Below are 16,939 nucleotides of genomic sequence, written 5' to 3' on the forward strand. Positions count from 1 at the left end.
GGTTAGCTTTTTACTTCTTTGCAGATTTATGCCCTGTGGCTTCTATGCCCAGCATTTGTCTTGAGGTATCTTTACCACTTGGAAGAATTATGATACTCGGTAAATTTGATATGAGGCACGAATTCTATTTAAGGGTTGTAATTAGGAAGGAAGAAGAAAAGCTATAGAAGTAGCAGGTAGAAGAAAACGTGGGAAGATTGATTATTTCTTTGACATATCTTCTTGTAGAGTAACTTCAGCATGTATAGGTTTTAAGCTACTACTTAAATTGCACACACACATTAACATAATAGGAATATAGTTACCTAACCAAAGCATACCTGTAATTACCAGCCATCTCCAGTGAAACCAAGAAAACCAGTTAGGCACCTTAGGCATTTGTGAAAAGTTATCTATGATATGGTGGATATTGTCCAACTGAACTTGAACAGTCTGAGAGAAATCAGACAAATTAAAACAACCCATTCCTGGGGACTGTTCACATCCCATATATTCTTTTAACAGTAAATAGCCTGTAGTTGTAAGATTTTGGAGCGCGACAATTTGCACTTCTTCTAATTCTTGGTTGAGTTCCAACAGTATAGATACAGTCAAACTTACTGTTTTACTGTATGCACAGGCCAGCTTATATATCTCCTTCTTCATTCCCACGGCAAGTCCAGGAACTGGTGGGATGAGAGCATCTACACCTGTAGCAGTGCGTGGATCTTTGTGGGGTTTTTTGATGACCAACTTCTGGCATGAGTCTTCCAGAGAGTGCTGATGTTGGAAGTTCTTTTTCATATGGTATCTTAGTTCATTTTCAGGGTAGCCAAATTAGGCTTTGATCCTCTGTATAAACACAAACAGGCTCTTTGCCTACACTTTTATATGCCCTTTATCCCCTTGTGTAGAACTCATTGGAGGTCACCACACAGGAACTGCCTTTTTTGTTGTTGTTGTTGTTGTTATCATTAATCTACACTTACATGACGAATATAATTATGTTAACTAGGCTCTCCCCTATACCAGGTCCCCCCCACAAACCCGTTTACAGTAACTGTCCATCAGCATGGAAAATGTTGTAGAATCACTACTTGCCTTCTCTGTGTTCTACAGCCCTCACCTTTCTCCCACCCCCCATGCATGCTAATCTTAATACCCCCCTTCTTCTCCCCCCCCCTTATCCCTCCCTACCCACCCATCCTCCCCAGTCCCTTTCCCTTTGGTACCTGTTAGTCCATTCTTGAGTTCTGTGATTCTGCTGCCTTTTTGTTCCTTCAGTTTTTCCTTTGTTTTAATATTCTACAGATGAGTGAAATCATTTGGTATTTCTCTTTCTCTGCTTGGCTTGTTTCACTGAGCATAATACCCTCCAGCTCCATCCATGTTGCTGCAAATGGTAGGATTTGCACTTTTCTTATGGCTGCGTAGTATTCCATTGTGCATATGTACCACCTCTTCTTTATCCATTCATCTATCGATGGACATTTAGGTTGCTTCCAATTCTTGGCTATTGTAAATAGTGCTGCGATAAACATAGGGGTGCACTGGTCTTTCTCAAACTTGATTGCTGCATTCTTAGGGTAAATTCCAAGGAGTGCAATTCCTAGGTCAAATGGTATGTCTGTTTTGAGCATTTTTATGTACCTCCATACTGCTTTCCACAGTGGTTGAACTAATTTACATTCCCACCAGCAGTGTAGGAGGGTTCCCCTTTCTCCACAGCCTCGCCAACATTTGTTGTTGTTTGTCTTTTGGATGGCAGCCATCCTAACTGGTGTGAGGTGATACCACATTGTAGTTTTAATTTGCATTTCTCTGATAATTAGCGATGTGGAGCATCTTTTCATGTGTCTGTTGGCCATCTGTATTTCCTTTTTGGAGAACTGTCTGTTCAGTTCCTCTGCCCATTTTTTAACTGGGTTATTTGTTTTTTGTTTGTTGAGGCCTGTGAGCTCTTTATATATTCTGGGTGTCAAGCCTTTATCAGATCTGTCATTTTCAAATATATTCTCCCATACTCTAGGGTTCCTTTTTGTTCTATCGATGGTGTCTTATGCTGTACAGAAGCTTTTCAGCTTAATATAGTCCCACTTGTTCATTTTTGCTGTTATTTTCCTTGCCCGGGGAGATATGTTCAAGAAGAGGTCACTCATGTTTATGTCTAAGAGGTTTTTGCCTAAGTTTTCTTCCAAGAGTTTAATGGTTTCATGACTTACATTCAGGTCTTTGATCCATTTGGAGTTTACTTTTGTATATGGGGTTAGACAATGGTCCAGTTTCATTCTCCTACATGTAGCTGTCCAGTTTTACCAGCACCATCTGTTGAAGAGACTGTCATTTTGCCATTGTATGTCCATGGCTCCTTTATCAAATATTAATTGACCATATATGTCTGGGTTAATGTCTGGATTCTCTAGTCTGTTCCATTTGTCTGTGGCTCTGTTCTTGTGCCAGTACCAAATTGTCTTGATTACTATGGCTTTATAGTAGAGCTTGAAGTTGGGGAGTGAGATCCCCCCTAGTTTATTCTTCTTTCTCAGGATTGCTTTGGCTATTCGGGGTCTTTGGAGTTTCCATATCGATTTTTGAATTATTTGTTCCAGTTCATTGAAGAGTGTTGCTGGTAGTTTCATAGGGATTGCATCAAATCTGTATATTGCTTTGGGCAGGATGACCATTTTGACGATATTAGTTCTTCCTAGCCACGAGCATGGGATGAGTTTCCATCTGTTAGTGTCCCCTTTAATTTCTCTTAAGAGTGACTTGTAGTTTTCAGAGTATAAGTCTCTCACTTCTTTGGTTAGGTTTATTCCTAGGTATTTTATTATTTTTGATGCAATTGTGAATGGATTTGTTTTCCAGATTTCTCTTTCAGTTGGTTCATTGTTAGTGTATAGGAAAGCTACAGATTTCTGTGTGTTGATTTTGCATCCTGCAACTTTGCTGTATTCCCATATCAGTTCTAGTAGTTTTGGGGTGGAGTCTTTAGGATTTTTTATGTAGAGTATCATGTCATCTGCAAATAGTGACAGTTCAACTTCTTCTTTACCAATCTGGATTCCTTGTATTTTTTTTGTTTTGTCTGATTGCTGTGGCTAGGACCTCCAGTACTATGTTAAATAGCAGTGGGGAGGGTGGACATCCCTGTCTTGTTCCCGATCTCAGAGGAAATGCTTTCAGCTTCTCACTGTTCAATATAATGTTGGCTGTGGGTTTATCATAGATGGCCTTTATTATGTTGAGGTACTTGCCCTCTATTCCCATTTTGCTGAGAGTTTCTATCATGAATGGATGTTGAACTTTGTCAAATGCTTTTTCAGCATCTATGGAGATGATCATGTGGTTTTTGTCTTTCTTTTTGTTGATGTGGTGCGTGATGTTGATGGACTTTTGAATGTTGTACCATCCTTGCATCCCTGGGATGAATCCCACTTGGTCGTGGTGTATGATACTTTTGATGTATTTTTGAATTCAATTTGCTAATATTTTGTTGAGTATTTTTGCATCTACGTTCATCAGGGATATTGGTCTGTAGTTTTCTTTTTTGGTGGGGTCTTTGCCTGGTTTTGGTATTTTGGTGATGTTGACTTCATAGAATGAGTTTTGGAGTATTCCCTCCTCTTCTATTTTTTGGAAAACTTTAAGGAGAATGGGTTTTATGTCTTCTCTGCATGTCTGATAAAATTCCGAGGTAAATCCATCTGGCCCAGGGGTTTTGTTCTTTGGTAGTTTTTTTATTACCGCTTCAATTTCATTGCTGGTAATTGGTCTGTTTAGATTTTCTGTTTCTTTCTGGGTCAGTCTTGGAAGGTTGTATTTTTCTAGGCAGTTGCCCATTTCTCCTAGGTTTCCCAGCTTGTTAGCATATAGGTTTTCGTGGAATTATCTAATAATTATTTGTATTTCTGTGGGATCCGTCGTGATTTTTTCTTTCTCCTTTCTGATACTGTTGAGTTGTGTTGACTCTCTTTCCCTCTTAATAAGTCTGGCTGGAGGCTTATCTATTTTTTTTATTTTCTCGAAGAACCAGCTCTTGGTTTCATTGATTTTTGCTATTGTTTTATTCTTCTCAATTTTATTATTTCTTCTCTGATCTTTTTTTTATGTCCCTCCTTCTGCTGACCTTAGGCCTCATTTGCTCTTCTTTTTCCAATTTCGATAATTGTGACATTAGACCATTCATTTGGAATTGTTCTTCCTTTTTTAAATATGCTTGGATTGCTATATACTTTCCTCTTAAGACTGCTTTTGCTGTGTCCCACAGAAGTTGGGGCTTAGTGTTGTTGTTGTCGTTTGTTTCCATATATTGCTGGATCTCCATTTTGATTTGGTCATTGATCCATTGATTATTTAGGAGCATGTTGTTAAGCCTCCATGTGTTTGTGTGCCTTTTTGCTTTCTTTCTACAGTTTATTTCTAGTTTTATACCTTTGTGGTCTGAAAAGTTGGTTGGTAGGATTTAAATCTTTTGGAATTTACTGAGGCTCTTTTTGTGGCCTAGTATGTGGTCTATTCTGGAGAATATTCCATGTGCACTTGAGAAGAATGTGTATCCTGTTGCTTTTGGATGTAGAGCTCTATAGATGTCTATTAGGTCCATCTGCTCTACTGTGTTGTTCAGTGCTTCCGTGTCCTTACTTATTTTCTGCCCAATGGATATATCCTTTGTGTTGAGTGGTGTGTTGAAGTCTCCTAGAATGAATTCATTGCAGTCTATTTCCCCCTTTAATTCTGTTAGTATTTGTTTCACATATGCTGGTGCTCCTGTGTTGTGTGCCTATATATTTAGAATGGTTATATCCTCTTGTTGGACTGAGCCTTTTATCATTATATAATATCCTTCTTTATCTCTTGTTACTTTATTTGTTTTGAAATCTATTTTGTCTGATATTAGTACTGCAAACCCTGCTTTCTTCTCGCTGTTGTTTGCCTGAAATATGCTTTTCCATCCCTTGATTTTTAGTCTGTACATGTCTTTGGGTTTGAGGTGAGTTTCTTGTAAGCAGCATATAGATGGGTCTTGCTTTTTTATCCATTCTATTACTCTGTGTCTTTTGATTGGTACATTCAGTCCATTAACATTTAGGGTGACTATTGAAAGATATGTACTTATTGCCTTTGCAGACTTTAAATTCGTGGTTACCAAAGGTTCAAGTTTCGTCTCTTTAGTATCTTACTGCCTAACTTAGCTAGCTTTTTGAGCTGTTATATACACTGTCTGGAGATTCTTTTCTTCTCTCCCTTCTTATTCCTCCTCCTCCATTCTTTATATGTTGGGTGTTTTGTTATGCGCTCTTTCTAGGAGTGCTCCAATCTAGAGCAGTCCTTGTAAGATGTCCTGTAGAAGTGGTTTGTGGGAAGCAAATTCCCTCAGCTTTTGTTTGTCTGGGAATTTTTTAATCCCACCATCATATTTTTTTTTTTTATTGAAGGGTAGTTGATGCACAGTATTACATTACATTAGTTTCAATTGTACAACACAGTGGTAGAACATTTATATACATAATTCTAGGTTCCAGCTATCACCCTACCAAGCTGTTACAATATCTTGACTATATTCCTTATGCTATACATTACATACAGGTTACTTATTTATTTTATTTTACCATTGGAAGTCTGTCCTTTTTTTTTTTTTTTTTTTTGTGAGGGCATCTCTCATATTTATTGATCAAATGGTTGTTAACGACAATAAAATTCTGTATAGGAGAGTCAATGCTCAATGCACAATCATTAATCCACCCCAAGCCTAATTTTCGTCAGTCTCCAATCTTCTGAGGCATAACAAACAAGTTCTTACATGGAGAACAAATTCTTACATAATGAATAAGTTACATGGTGAACAGTACAAGGGCAGTCATCACAGAAACTTTTGGTTTTGCTCATGCATTATGAACTCTAAACAGGCAGTTCAAATATGAATACTCATTTGGTTTTTATACTTGATTTATATGTGGATACCACATTTCTCTCTTTATTATTATTATTTTTAATAAAATGCTGAAGTGGTAGGTAGATACAAGATAAAGGTAGAAAACATAGTTCAGTGTTGTAAGAGAGCAAATGTAGATGATCAGGTGTGTGCCTGTAGACTATGTGTTAATCCAAGCTACACCAGGGCAATAAAACATCCACGTATGCAGAAGATTTCTCTCAGAACAGGGGGGGTGAGGTTCTAAGCCTCACCTCTGTTGATCCCCAATTTCTCACCTGATGGCCCCCCTGCGACTGTGCCTGTCTTAGGTTGTTCCTCCCTTGAGGAATCTTACCCGTCTCTGGCTAACCAGTCATCTTCCGGGGCCATACAGGGAAATGTAGAGTTGGTAAGTGAGAGAGAAGCCTTATTGTTTGAAAAGGTTAGCTTTTTACTTCTTTGCATATTTATGCCCTGTGGCTTCTATGCCCAGCATTTGTCTTGAGGTATCTTTACCACTTGGAGGAGTTATGATACTCGGTAAATTTGATATGAGGCATGAATTCTATTTAAGGGTTGTAATTAGGAAGGAAGAAGAAAAGCTATAGAAGTAGCAGGCGGAAGAAAACATGGGAAAATTGATTATTTCTTTGACATATCTTCTTGTAGAGTAACTTCAGCGTATATAGGTTTTAAGCTACTACTTCAATTGCGCACACACATTAACATAATAAGAGTATAGTTACATAACCAAAGCATATCTGTAATTACCAGCCATCTCCAGTGAAACCTAGAAAACCATTAAGGCACCTTAGGCATTTGTGAAAACTTATCTATGATATGGTGGATATTGTCCAACTGAACTTGAACAGTCTGAGAGAAATCAGACAAATTAAAACAACCCATTCCTGGGGACTGTTCACATGCCATATGTTCTTTTAACAGTAAATAGTCTGTAGTTGTAAGAGTTTGGAGCACTACAATTTGCACTTCTCCAAATTCTTGGTTGAGTTCCAACAGTATAGATCCAGTCAAATTTGTTGTTTTACTGTATGCACAGGCCAGCTTAGATATCTCCTTCCTCATTCCCATGGCAAGTCCAGGAACTGGTGGGATGAGTGCATCTACTGCTGTAGCAGTGCGTGGATCTTTGTTGGGGTTTTTTGATGATCATCTTCTGGCATGAGTCTTCCAGAGAGTGCAGATGTTGGAAGTTCTTTTTCATATCGTATCTTAGTTCATTTTCGGGGTAGCCCAATTAGGCTTTGATCCTCTGTTTAAACACAAACAGACCCTTTGCCTACACTTTTATATGCCCTTTATACCCTTGTGTAGAACTCGTTGGAGGTTACCACACAGGAACTGCCCTTTTTTTTTTTTTTTTTGCTTTGTTTTTGGTATCACTAATCTACACTTACATGACGAATATTATGTTTACTAGGCTCTCCCCTATACCAGGTCTCCCCTATAAACCCCTTTACAGTCACTGTCCATCAGCATAGCAAAATGTTGTAGAATCACTACTTGCCTTCTCTGTGTTGTACATCCCTCTCTTTTCTCCTACACCCCCATGTATGTTAATCTTAATAACCCCCTACTTCTCCCCCCCTTATCCCTCCCTACCCACCCATCCTCCCCAGTCCCTTTCCCTTTGGTACCTGTTAGTCCATTCTTGAGTTCTGTGATTCTGCTGCTGTTTGGTTCCTTCAGTTTTTCCTTTGTTCTTATATTCCACAGATAAGTGAAATCATTTGGTATTTCTCTTTCTCCGCTTGGCTTGTTTCACTGAGCATAATACCCTCCAGCGCCATCCATGTTGCTGCAAATGGTTGGATTTGCCCTTTTCTTATGGCTGAGTAGTATTCCATTGTGTATATGTACCACATCTTCTTTATCCATTCATCTATTGATGGACATTTAGGTTGCTTCCAATTCTTGGCTATTGTAAATAGTGCTGCAATAAACATAGGGTTGCATCTGTCTTTCTCAAACTTGATTGCTGTGTTCTTAGGGTAAATTCCTAGGAGTGCAATTCCTGGGTCAAATGGTAAGTCTGTTTTGAGCATTTTGATATACCTCCATACTGCTTTCCACAATGGTTGAACTAACTTACATTCCCACCAGCAGTGTAGGAGGGTTCCCCTTTCTCCACAGCCTCGCCAACATTTGTTCTTGTTTGTCTTTTGGATGGCAGCCATCCTTACTGGTGTGAGGTGATACCTCATTGTAGTTTTAATTTGCATTTCTCTGATAATTAGCGATGTGGAGCATCTTTTCATGTGTCTGTTGGCCATCTGTATTTCTTTTTTGGAGAACTGTCTGTTCAGTTCCTCTGCCCATTTTTTAATTGGGTTATTTGTTTTTTGTTTGTTGAGGCGTGTGAGCTCTTTATATATTCTGGACGTCAAGCCTTTATCGGATGTGTCATTTTCAAATATATTCTTCCATACTGTAGGGATCCTTCTTGTTCTATTGATGGTGTCTTTTGCTGTACAGAAGCTTTTCAGCTTAATATAGTCCCACTTACTGATTTTTGCTGTTGTTTTCCTTGCCCAGGGAGATATGTTCAAGAAGAGGTCACTCATGTTTATGTCTAAGAGGTTTTCGCCTATGTTTTCTTCCAAGAGTTTAAAGGTTTCATGGCTTACATTCAGATCTTTGATCCATTTTGAGTTTACTTTTGTATATGGGGTTAGACAATGGTCCAGTTTCATTCTCCTACATGTAGCTGTCCAGTTTTGCCAGCACCACCTGTTGAAGTGACTGCCATTTCGCCATCGTATGTCCATGGCTCCTTTATCAAATATTAATTGACCATATATGTCTGGGTTAATGTCTGGATTCTCTAGTCTGTTCCATTGGTCTGTGGCTCTGCTCTTGTGCCAGTACCAAATTGTCTTGATTACTATGGCTTTATAGTAAAGCTTGAAGTTGGGGAGTGAGATCCCCCCTACTTTCTTCTTCTTTCTCAGGATTGCTTTGGCTATTCGGGGTCTTTGGTGTTTCCATATGAATTTTTGAATTATTTGTTCCAGTTCATTGAAGAATGTTGCTGGTAGTTTCATAAGGATTGCATCAAATCTGTATATTGCTTTGGGCAGGATGGCCATTTTAACGATATTAATTCTTCCTAGCCACGAGCATGGGATGAGTTTCCATCTGTTAGTGTCCCCTTTAATTTCTCTTAAGAGTGACTTGTAGTTTTAAGAGTATAAGTCTTTCACTTCTTTGGTTAGGTTAATTCCTAGGTACTTTATTTTTTTGGATGCAATTGTGAATGGAGTTGTTTTCCTGATTTCTCTTTCTGTTGGTTCGTTGTTAGTGTATAGGAAAGCCACAGATTTCTGTGTGTTTATTTTGTATCCTGCAACTTTGCTGTATTCCGATATCAGTTCTAGTAGTTTTGGGGTGGAGTCTTTAGGGTTTTTTATGTACAGTATCATGTCATCTGCAAATAGTGACAGTTTAACTTCTTCTTTACCAATCTGGATTCCTTGTATTTCTTTATTTTGTCTGATTGCCGTGGCTTGGACCTCCAGTACTATGTTAAATAACAGTGGAGAGAGTGGGCATCCCTGTCTAGTTCCTGATCTCAGCGGAAATGCTTTCAGCTTCTCGCTGTTCAATATAATGTTGGCTGTGGGTTTATCATAGATGGCCTTTATTATGTTGAGGTAATTGCCCTCTATTCCCATTTTGCTGAGAGTTTTTAACATGAATGGATGTTGAACTTTGTCAAATGCTTTTTCAGCATCTATGGAGATGATCATGTGGTTTTTGTCTTTCTTTTTGTTGATGTGGTGGATGATGTTGATGGACTTTCGAATGTTGTACCATCCTTGCATCCCTGGGATGAATCCCACTTGGTCGTGGTGTATGATCCTTTTGATGTAGTTTTGAATACGGTTTGCTAATATTTTGTTGAGTATTTTTGCATCTACGTTCATCAGGGATATTGGTCTGTAGTTTTCTTTTTTGGTGGGGTCTTTGCCTGGTTTTGGTATTAGGGTGATGTTAGCTTCATAGAATGAGTTTGGGAGTATCCCCTCCTCCTCTATTTTTTGGAAAACTTTAAGGAGAATGGGTATTATGTCTTCCCTGTATGTCTGATAAAATTCCGAGTTAAATCCATCTGGCCCGGGGGTTTTGTTCTTTGGTAGTTTTTTGATTACCGCTTCAATTTCATTGCTGGTAATTGGTCTGTTTAGATTTTCTGTTTCTTCCTGGGTCAATCTTGGAAGGTTATATTTTTCTAGGAAGTTGTCCATTTCTCCTAGGTTTCCCAGCTTGTTAGCATATAGGTTTTCATAGTATTCTCCAATAATTCTTTGCATTTCCGTGGGGTCCTTCGTGATTTTTCCTTTCTCGTTTCTGATACTGTTGTTTTGTGTTGACACTCTTTTCTTCTTAATAAGTCTGGCTAGAGGCTTATCGATTTTGTTTATTTTCTCGAAGAACCAGCTCTTGGTTTCATTGATTTTTGCTATTGTTTTATTCTTCTCAATTTTATTTATTTCTTCTCTGATCTTTATTATGTCCCTCCTTCTGCTGACCTTAAGCCTCATCTGTTCTTCTTTTTCCAATTTCGATAATTGTGACATTAGACCATTCATTTGGGATTGTTCTTCCTTTTTTAAATATGCTTGGATTGCTATATACTTTCCTGTTAAGACTGCTTTTGCTGTGTCCCACAGAAGTTGGGGCTTAGTGTTGTTGTTGTCATTTGTTTCCATATATTGCTGGATCTCCATTTTGATTTGGTCATTGATCCATTGATTATTTAGGAGCGTGTTGTTAAGCCTCCATGTGTTTGTGAGCCTCTTTGCTTTCTTTGTACAGTTTATTTCTAGTTTTATGCCGTTGTGGTCTGAAAAGTTGGTTGGTAGGATTTCAATCTTTTGGAATTTTCTGAGGCTCTTTTTGTGGCCTAGTATGTGGTCTATTCTGGAGAATGTTCCATGTGCACTTGAGAAGAATTTATATTCCAGTGCTTTTGGATGTAGAGTTCTATAGATGTCTATTAGGTCCATCTGCTCTACTGTGTTGTTCAGTGCTTCCGTGTCCTTACTTATTTTCTGCCCAGTGGATCTATCCTTTGGGGTGAGTGGTGTGTTGAAGTCTCCTAGAATGAATGCATTGCAGTCTATATCCCCCTTTAGTTCTGTTAGTATTTGTTTCACATATGCTGGTGCTCCTGTGTTGGGTGCATATATATTTAGAATGGTTATATCCTCTTGTTTGACTGAGCCCTTTATCATTATGTAGTGTCCTTCTTTATCTCTTGTTACTTTCTTTGTTTTGAAGTCTATTTTGTCTGATATTAGTACTGCAACCCCTGCTTTCTTCTCACTGTTGTTTGCTTGAAATATGTTTTTCCATCCCTTGACTTTTAGTCTGTACATGTCTTTGGGTTTGAGGTGAGTTTCTTGTAAGCAGCATATAGATGGGTCTTGCTTTTTTATCCATTCTGTTACTCTGTGTCTTTTGATTGGTGCATTCAACCCATTAACATTTTGGGTGACTATTGAAAGATATGTACTTATTGCCATTGCAGGCTTTAAATTCGTGGTTACCAAAGGTTCAAGGTTAGCCTCTTTAGTATCTTACTGCCTAACTTAGCTCGCTAATTGAGCTGTTATATACACTATCTGGAGATTCTTTTCTTCTCTCCCTTCTTGTTCCTCCTCCTCGATTCTTCATATGTTGGGTGTTTTGTGCTGTGCTCTTTCTAGGAGTGCTCCCATCTAGAGCAGTCCCTGTAAGATGTTCTGTAGAGGTGGTTTGTGGAAAGCAAATTCCCTCAGCTTTTGTTTGTCTGGGAATTGTTTAATCCCACTGTCATATTTGAATGATAGTCGTGCTGGATACAGTATCCTTGGTTCAAGTCCCTTCTGTTTCATTGTATTAAATATATCATGCCATTCTCTTCTGGCCTGTAGGGTTTCTGTTGAGAAATCTGACGTTAGCCTGATGGGTTTCCCTTTATAGGTGACCTTTTTCTCTCTAGCTGCCTTTAACACTCTTTCCTTGTCCTTGATCTTTGCCATTTTAATAATTATGTGTCTTGGTGTTGCCCTTCTTGGATCCTTTCTGTTGGGGGTTCTGTGTATTTCCGTGGTCTGTTCGATTACTTCCTCCCTCAGTGTGGGGAAGTTTTCAGCAATTATTTCTTCTAAGATACTTTCCATCTCTTTTCCTCTCTCTTCTTCTTCTGTTACCCCTATAATATGGATATTGTTCCTTTTGGATTGGTCACACAGTTCTCTTAATATTGTTTCATTCCTGGAGATCCTTTTGTCTCTCTCTATGTCAGCTTCTATGCGTTCCTGTTCTCTGATTTCAATTCCATCAATGGCCTCTTGCATTCTATCCATTCTGCTTATAAACCCTTCCAGAGTTTGTTTCATTTCTGCGATCTCCTTTCTGGCATCTGTGATCTCCTTCCGGACTTCATCCCATTTCTCTTGCGTATTTCTCTGCATCTCTGTCAGCATGTTTATGATTCTTATTTTGAATTCTTTTTCAGGGAGACTGGTTAGGTCTGTCTCCTTCTCTGGTGTTGTCTCTGTGATCTTTGTCTGCCTGTAGCTTTGCCTTTTCATGGTGATAGGAATAGTCTGCAGAACTGGGACGTGTGACGGCTGGAAGGCTTCCTTTCTTGTTGGTTTGTGGCCCTCCTCTCCTGGGAGAACAGCGGCCTCTAGTGGCTTGTGCTGCGCAGCTGCGCACAGACAAGGTTCCTGCTTCCTGCCCTGCTGCTATGGAGTTAATCTCCGCTGTTGCTGTGGGCGTGGCCTGGCTCGGGCAGCTACTCCAAAATGGTGGAGTCGCGTTGGAGCAGGAGCTGCTGGGAGGCTATTTATCTCCGTAAGGGGCCTCCCTGCTCCCTGCAGCGCAGGGGTTAGGGTGCCCAGAGATCCCGGATTCCCTACCTCTGGATTAAGTGACCCACCCTGCCCCTTTAAGACTTCCAAAAAGCACCCGCCAAAACAAAACAACGCCCACCAAAAAAGAAAGAAAAAAAAAATTTTTTTTAATTAAAAAAAAAAAAAATGTTTTTAATTAAAAAAAAAAAAAAAAAAAAGGTGGTCGTTCGTTTTTCTTTATTCTCCGGTTCCAGCCTCAGGCCTCTGCTCACCGGTCTTTCTGCCCTGTTTCCCTAATATTGGGGTCCCTATCCCTTTAAAACTCCCAAAAAGCGCTCACAAAACAAAACAGCAAAAAAGCAAAGAAAAATGGTCGCGTGCTTTCCTTATGTCCTCTGGCGCCCAGCCTCCAGTGCCTGCTCACTGTTCTTGCTGCCCTGTTTTCCTAGTATCGAGCGCCCTGCACTCTGGCCCGGATGGCGGGGGCTGGGTGCTCGGCAGCCCTGTGCTCCGTCTCCCTCCCTCTCTGCCTGCTCTTCTCCCGCCGGGAGCTGGGGGGAGGGGCGCTCGGTTCCCGCGGGGCCGGGGCTTGTATCTTACCCCCTTCGCGAGGCGCTGGTTTCTCTCAGGTGCGGATGTGGTCTGGATATTGTCCTGTGTCCTCTGGTCTTTATTCTAGGAAGGATTGTCTTTGTTATATTTTCATAGATATATGTTGTTTTGGGAGGAGATTTCCGCTGCTCTACTCACGCCGCCATCTTCTGCCCCTCCTCCCCACCATCATATTTAAATGATGGTCGTGCTGGATACAGTATCCTTGGTTCAAGACCCTTCTGTTTCATTGCATTAAATATATCATGCCATTCTCTTCTGGCCTGTAGGGTTTCTGTTGAGAAGTCTGATGTTAGCCGGATGGGTTTTACGTTATAGGTTACCTTTTTCTCTCTAGCTGCCTTTAAAACTCTTTCCCTGTCCTTGATCTTTGCCATTTTAATTATTATGTGTCTTGGTGTTGTCCTCCTTGGATCCTTTCTGTTGGGGGTTCTGAGTATTTCCGTGGTCTGTTCGATTATTTCCTCCCCCAGTTTGGGGAAGTTTTCAGCAATTATTTCTTCCAATATACTTTCCATCCCTTTTCCTCTCTCTTCTTCTTCTGTTACCCCTATAGTACGGATATTGTTCCTTTTGGATTGGTCACACAGTTCTCTTAATATTGTTTCATTCCTGAAGATCCTTTTATCTCTCTCTATGTCAGCTTCTATGCGTTCCTGTTCTCTGGTTTCAATTCCATCAATGGCCTCTTGCATCCTTTCCCTTCTGCTTATAAATCCTTCCAGAGTTTGTTTCATTTCTGTAATCTCCTTTCTGGCATCTGTGATCTCCCTCCGGACTTCATCCTATATCTCTTGCGTATTTCTCTGCATCTCTGTCAGCATGTTTATGATTTTTATTTTGAATTCTTTGTCAGGAAGACTTGTTAGGTCTGTCTCCTTCTCTGGTGCTGTCTCTGTCTTTGTCTGCCTGTAGTTTTGCCTTTTCATGGTGATAGGAATAGTTTGCAGAGCTGAAATGAGTGACGGCTGGAAGAACTTCCCTTCTTCTTGGTTTGTGGCCCTCCTCTCCTGGGAGAACAGCGACCTCTAGTGGTTTGTGCTGGGCAGCTGTGCACAGACAGGGCTTCTGCTTTCTGCCAGGCTGCTATGGAGTTTATCTCCGCTGTTTCTGTGGGCGTGGCCTGGCTGGGGCTGCTGCTCCAAAGTGGTGGAGTTGCGTTGGAGGGGGAGCAGCTGGGAGGCTATTTATCTCGGTAAGGGGCCTCCATGCTCCCTGCAGCCCAGGGGATTAGGGTGCCCAGAGATCCCCGGATTCCTTACCTCTGGATTAAGTGTCCCATCCTGCCCCTTTAAGACTTCCAAAAAGCACCTGCCAAAACAAAACAACGACCACAAAAAAAAAAAAAAGAAAGAAAGAAAAGTTTTTTTTTAATTAAAAAAATAAAAAATGGCCGCTTGCTTTTCTTATGTCCTCCAGGGCCAGGCCTCCGGTACCCTCTCACCATTCTTGCTGCCCTGTTTCCCTAGTACCCAGGGCCCGGCGCACGCACTGTGTCCGCGTGCTGGTCCGGATGGCTGGGGCCGGGTGTTCAGCAGTCCTGGGCTCCGTCTCCCTCCCGCTCTGCCTACTCTTCTCCTGCTGGGAGCTGGGGGGAGGGGCGCTTGGGTCCCGCCGGGCGGGGGCTTGTATCTTACTCCCTTTAGGAGGCACTGGCTTCTCACAGGTGTGGATTTGGTCTGAATGTTGTCCTGTGTCCTCTGGTCTTTATTCTAGGAAGAGTTGTCTTTGTTATATTTTCATAGATATATGTGGTTTTGGGAGGATATTTCTGCTGCTCTACTCACGCCGCCATCTTGGCTCCACCTCCAAAGTTATTCTTTTAAATATATATGAACTCTTTTAAATTGCAATACTGTTTGAATGTTCATCAATAACATAAAAAAATGAAGAAGCGTCATTGAAACAGAACATATTGAAAAAGCCTTGACTGTACTATTAATTCTATCATGCTGCAAATGTTTTGTAACAGAAATGCTTTTTATAACCCAATGTGGACAATCTGTCCTTTTGGACCTCTGTAGCTATTTCTCAGTTGCACTCATTCCTTCCGATTTAATGAAGGCCCTGCCATGTGTCCACATAGGAGTATGCAGGCAGCTTCAGCTACATCAGTTTTTGTGTCCACTGCATTCTGTCTGACCCCACACCATTAAATGATCATCCTTGTGCCTGGGGTTGTTCTCCTGTTGGTCCCCTTACCCAGACCCATTCTGCTTGGACATTTGGCCGAGGTTCCTTCAACTTGTGCACACTGAGGAGGCACCTGGACAGAGAGACTTGGACATATAACAGTAGGCAAATTTGGGCACTGGTGGGAAGAACCATATAATTTGTGTTGGGAGAATATCCTTAGAACTCTAGGGGATCTTTGTGGAGAAGCTGCGCACAGCATATTTCTGAACCTTAAAAACATTTCCCTTTAGCTTTTCCAGTGGTTGACTAATAGTTTCTCTCAGAGATCTGAACCCTGGTACTGGTTCTTCCAACTTCCCCTTTGGACTGGGAACCTCGGTATCTTCTTTTGTTTTTTATTTTTCCTCATTTGTCACCTCTGTCCGTTACTTTTTTTTAGAGTCTTTGTTATTATCTCTCAGAGTATTTGTCAGAATGCATAATTATGCATTAGAAGAATAATTTGTGCATTTCAGATTCATCCACAATTATCAATAGGTGTTATGTAATGTGTCCTGCGCTGTGTGACAGAGGGAGTCAGAAGGAACCCCTTCTCCCTTTGAGTTTACAGTCTAAGAGGACACGGAGTAAAGCAAACAAATAAAAATATGAGGGACAAATGATGACAAGGACTATAAAGGAACAAACGGGGTTGGAGAGGTGAGACAAATGTGAATAAAAATTGCTAAAATATAATATCTGTAATCCTCTCCCCCAAATTAATTTAGGTTCCATGACATGTGGCATAGGACCAGCAGTCTTTCCATCCCATTGAGTGAAGAAGTGAGTCGATGAATGACTTACAAAATGTAACATTTATTGGATGTCTACAGATCTCACTAAGCTGATTTCTTTGTATATATTATCTCACTTCATACTCATAACAACCCTAGGAAATCCATATTTTATAGGGAACAATAAGTATCATATCTCAAATCAGATAACTCATCATATGCTGGGTCATCTGATTTCGAAATGGAGATGTGTGGCCAAGATAATTAACCATTAGAAGTAATGGTTCTGTAAAATCAGACTTTTATTTATTAGGGTTCATTTTTGTGTATGCTCTGACACATGGGAGCAGTCTTTTTATATACATAATATATAGATAAGCAATTGTCCCACTGCAATAAAATAAAACATGCAGACTTCCCCTCATATGTCTTTCACCATCTGTATCACATAGAAAATATCCATGCATATGTAAATGTTTTTCTGGGGCCTATATTTGGTTCTATTGCTCAACCAACCTGTCTCGGCTCTGATATAATGTTGTCCTAATTATTTCATTTCTCTAATCTGCCCGCAGTCGAGTCTGCATACAGTAAGCTGCTGGCGGTGCTTGCATATGCATGGCTCTCCCAGGGCTCTCAGAGGACTCCCACTGGGC

Source organism: Manis pentadactyla, chromosome 5 (assembly GCF_030020395.1).
Source record: "Manis pentadactyla isolate mManPen7 chromosome 5, mManPen7.hap1, whole genome shotgun sequence".
NCBI classification, from domain to species: domain Eukaryota; kingdom Metazoa; phylum Chordata; class Mammalia; order Pholidota; family Manidae; genus Manis; species Manis pentadactyla.